The following is a 5,360-nucleotide window of genomic DNA, read 5'->3' as shown; positions in this document are numbered from 1 at the left end:
CCCAACAGGTCCTTTTCAAAGTTAGTGCGCACACTCGAGGACTCCAATTGGCTAGCTGGGGTCAGCTGACTTCTCTCCAAATCCTTCCGCCTGCTGTTCACGAGGCCCCAGCGGCACGTCAAATTTAGGTGTCTATGCAATTGCCTACATCTTTTTGGTTTAAAAAATTTTATGTGGACTATATGAACGTGACTTAAACACTGAATGACCAGAGAATTCTATGAAGTCGGGTCTCCAGCTTGGAGACAAAAAGTCAAATAGAATGAACAAAAGAACAGAAGACTTTCACTTAAAAATCAGGCGTTTGCTGGACAGATGGTTCAGTGGTTAAAAGCTTTGGCTGCTCTGATCGGCCTAAAGCCCCAGTCGGAAGGATACACAAAATGCTTAACAAGTTTTAATACCTTGAGTTTCCCCGAATCCACTGCACTCTTTAGGTCTCCATCAAGAACAGATGCACTATAATAAATTAAAAAAAAAAAAACCACAAAAAACGAAAAAAAATAAAATGGAATGATAGTACGTGCAAAAAAAAAAAAAAACAAACAACAACAAAAAACCAACAAAAAAAAACAGACGCACTCTTCTGGCTTTTTTTGGCAGTGCATACACAAATATGCATACATGCACAACATCATACTAAACCTCAAAAACACATTTGTTAGAACACATACACATATTTCACTCTCATATATTAATGTCCCGAGTTCTTTGATGTATATAGTAGTAGATCTTATTTTCACCAGTTGCTCTTATTTCTGGATGGTGACACAGTCATTTTATTTTTGTCCTTAAGTTTGTTAATATAGTGAAACCAAACTGATCTCACTTTGAGAAGCTGAGTTACTGGATAACAAGCGCTTTGTGTGTTGATAATGTGTTTTGATAGATATGATTTACTAATGTTTTACTGAGAATTTTTACAACTATGTACAAGAATAATACTGTTTTTTTTTTCTGACAGTTTTGGTTAGGTTGCCACAGAATTTAGTGTCATAAAATAAAATAAGAAGCTGGTCATATTTATATCCTTGAAAATGTTTTGCAGATGAGATTTACCTCATCCTTAAATTTTGCTGAAGTTCATAAGATCGTTACTATGGACATGGAGATTAACATTATTGCGTTTGAAAAGTTTTTCAACTATTATTTTAATATTTTAATTGCTTGAAGGCTAATCAAAATTTCTTTTCTTTCCTAGATATTGTATATACATTCAAAGAATTGCTAAGTTTTGCTTAATTTTCAAATTATGTTATTTTCAGTGTTTTTTTACTATAATATTATTTATTAATTTTGCAATAAATCCTTACTTTCATTTCTAAAAAGTTTTAAATATTTGTCATACAATAAGATGCATTTTGGAGTGTATATATGTGTGTATGCTGTATATCATGTTCTAATTTATTTGTGTGTGTGTATGTGTGTATATTATAGTTTCGTGCCAAGAGCCTTCCTTGATTGCGCTCCTCATCATTTCATTAAAACAGTGGTCCCTCACTTTAACCCAGTTAGCAATGGAAGTTCCCTATCTCTGTCTCCCAAGCCCCCTGCATTACAGATGGACTGCCATGCCCAGTGGGCTTTGCTTTTTTTTTTTGTGCCAGAGATCTAACTCGGATCTTGATGCTTTTCTGACAAGTGAATTGTCGAATACCTTTCCCATCCCCCATAATGTGCTGTTTTATATGCACATATATGATGTTTTGGTAACTGTTCTATTGCTCTGAAGCAATACCCTGAGCAAGGCAACTAGAAAGGGAAACATTTAACTGGAGCCTTCTTCACATACTCAGAGTGCATTGCCGTCATGACGGAGAGCATGGCAGCAAACATAGCAGCCATGGTGCTGGAGAAGTAGCTGGGTGCAACATCCTGATCTGTAGGTAGAGAGGCAGGGAGACTGGGACTCCCCTTGGCTTCTTGAAACCTCAACACCCACTTCCAGTAACATGCTTCTTCCAACTGGGACACATCTTCTAATCCTTCTTAAATAATGGTACTCATTGATTGAATTACAGCTCAGATATGAAATTATTCTGGCATCCAGGAATAAACGAATACCACAAAGTCATACCTAACACAGCAAACCTCACACAAGAGATTTATTGGGAGGGAAAAACACAGGAGAATGGTTGCCTCAACTCTGCTCAGATGAGAAGTAGCATAGAACTGAGCAGAAGACAGAGTTTATATGTGTGTGTGTGTGTGTGTGTGTGTGTGTGTGTGTGTGTGTGTATGTATGTATGTATGCATGTATGATGTATGTATTTTCTTTGTGGGACAGAGCTTTCCAAGGTGACCAGAGACTGAAGATTATGTAGCCTGTTTTGGGGGCAAATTCAGGCATCGGTGGGATTTTTTTCCATAGGCCACAGCCTGGTCACTCTCCTACCTTGAATGGGTGATTGAATCCCTTAGGATGGGGGACCGTGGACTGGCTCTTGGAGCTTCCCAAATAGGGCTTATGGGGGATAGCCACTGACATGCCTTGAGGGGTCAGGTCTGCCACTAGAGTAGTCTGGGGGTGGAAACTGGTGGCCAGAGGTCTCCAGGGTCATCTCTCGGAACAGCAGGGAATATTTCAGCTCTAACCAAGTTGGCATGAATACCAGTCTGCAGCTCTCCTTGGCAGATCTCCCACAGCTCTGGCTTCACCTCCACAATTTTACAAAAGGGGCCTCCCAGTCTCCATGCAGGGACTACGAGGCCTCCATGCCTGGCCCCAGTTGCTTTCTGTAAGCACAGAGGAAGACCCCACAGCCCCTATCTTTGAACCACTTGGCTAAAGCTAACAAGTTCTGCTGCCTGATGGGACTGGGAGCTTTCCCCATTGTTCAGTTACTTTTGCATCAGATTGCTGTTGATTATGGTTTCCTTCACTGCTTATGCCTTTCTTTAATTGCTTTCTACAAGTTGTGTGCCTAGCTGGATGGGGTCTTGCTCTGAGGTCAGCACTCCTTTTATTCCATTTAGCATCAGGCAATTACCTAAACTTTTATCTTCTTGGGCACTGAACATACCCAACTATGCTTCCTAATGTTCCTCCAGGAATTTTGGACAAGCACAGAAAACAGTTACAATCTTTGCTAAAGTATCACAATTATAGTCTCTAGACCTTAGTAATCTTTCCCTTTGAATCTTCTTGAGCTGGGCCCACATTGCCCTATCAGCACAGTCCATTGAGCCCCACTTCCAGTGTTCAACTGCTTTTCTATTCCAAAGTCCCAAAGTTTTCCGTAGTCCTCAAACAACAGCACAGTTAGCCCTTTCACAGTGACATCACAGTCTTGGTACCAGCTTCTATCTTAGCCACTGCTTTATTGCTATGAAGAAACACGATGACCAAGGCAACTCTTACTAAGGAAAGCACTCAAATAGGGCCTCCTTACAGTTTCAGAGGTTTAGGCCATTGTCATCATGGCAGAGAACATGGTGGCAGGGAGGACAGTTATGGTGCTTGAGAACTAGCTGAGAGCTACATCCTGATCTGCAGGCAGAGGGGCAGAGAGATTGGGCCTCTTGTGGACTTTTCAAAACCTCAAAGACCACTCCTAGTGACACCTTTCCTCTACCCAAGCCACATATCCTAATTCTTCTAATGCTTTCAAATAGTCCCACTCCCTGGTGACTAAGCATTCAAATACTAGAGCCTATTGAGGCCATTCTTTTTCAAATCACCACATACCTAAAATTATTACTAATGTTAAAGAGTGTGTTGGTTTGTGTTGATCATCAAATTTTTCTTCCTTTAGCTGAATGAAGTTAATATTTTCCCTTTGGTTTTCATGAATACTATTTTCAGTATAAGCAGTATCATAAAATATTTAGTCTTTTGATTTTGACATTTTATTTTCTAAAATGTATTTTAAGATTAATATATTTTATATAATATAGACATATTTCTTTTCTTTTGATAGATTAATATTCAATTGCATGGATACAAAGCATTTTACTTATCTCTACAAGTTCCTGGCTGTGTGTTTTTTATACTGTACGTTTTTCATGAATAGTTGCTCTGGGATGGTTACAGTTAATACCTACCCACCTTCTGAGGCGTGGCTTCAATGACTTTTTACCTGAATGTGGAAGCATGTCAGGCTCCTTCCTTGTTCTCTCTGCTTGCCCCTGGGCCTCGTTTTGGCTGTTCCGTTTGCTTTGTATCTGATCTTCATCATTGTTCAAGCAGAACATCCTGACTCCGTAAGTCTAACCCTTAATAAACACCAATCTGTTTTCTTAGTTCTGAGCTAGTGTGAGATTCCTTTTTTGTTAAGCATCTAATCATTTCAGCCTTCAGTTGGAACAATGTGGGTTTGAACTTCCTGCCCTCCAGGCTGGAGTTTGAGACCTCACACAGCCTGGACAGATTTGCTTTTGACTGAACTGTATTTTTTTTTTATAAAATACCCATTACAAGGTAGTTTGTAGTGTGAGAGCTGGAGCAGGGATAGTGTTACCAGCCACTGAAAAGTCTCTGGAATGACCTTTTGTCCCAGGAAAGCATCCTAGGGATGCAGTGCCACAGTCTTCCAAGCAGTGCAGGAACTTCTGCAACAGCTGTGTCATGACTTCTTGCATAGGGGTGGAGCTGCAATCAGGTGCCTGGGGCTAGCAGCTCTGTTTTTCAGTCACTGGAAGCTCCCTGGGTTTCTGTTCTTTGTGCCTGGAATCTGGGTTTTCTTTATTGATTTAACTACATCTAACCTCTTGAGTGACTCATTTTCCCCAGTTTTTTTCTTTTTTTTTTTTTAACAAGTATTATGGCAGATTTTCCCACAAGCTCTGTCGTGATACCGTTGTGTAGGTTCTAATCTCGACTTGGAAACAGCGCCATCTACTGGTTATCAGATGGAATGGCAGATTTCGTTTCTAATGGGATTTTTGCCACTCTTCTTGCTACCTTGATGGCAGAAATCACACAAGGCCCCCATGAATATAAAGGTACCTCAATTTACTGGTTATTAGGTTTTAGTTTTATTTTCCATATTATATCGTTATGGAAGTATATGACACTAATTGATAGGATTAATACCATGATAGGCAAAATTGACTCTGTATCTAAGGGTACTAGGAACTTACCTGAAAGGGTCCAGGCTGTTGAATTTGAAGTTATCACATGTTTTGATAAGGTAACAGAGAGAATATACCTCCAGGATGGCAATTTACATGATATACAGGAGCAGTTCAGGAGGAGATGTTATCTTTGAAAGGAAACATTAATACCTTGGAAACACAGGTGCAGAATGGGGATCAGAAAATTAATACTGGAGCAAAATCACTAGAAACATTTGCAGGTCAGGAGATTCAGGCTTTGTGAGAAATAATGAAAAAGAGATTTTAAATGATTGAGGATATTA

The sequence above is a fragment of the Myodes glareolus genome, chromosome X, assembly GCF_982192425.1.
Source record: "Myodes glareolus chromosome X, mMyoGla1.1, whole genome shotgun sequence".
NCBI lineage: Eukaryota > Metazoa > Chordata > Mammalia > Rodentia > Cricetidae > Myodes > Myodes glareolus.
The sequence above is the reverse complement of the archived record's forward strand: the minus strand, read 5'-3'. Positions refer to the sequence as shown.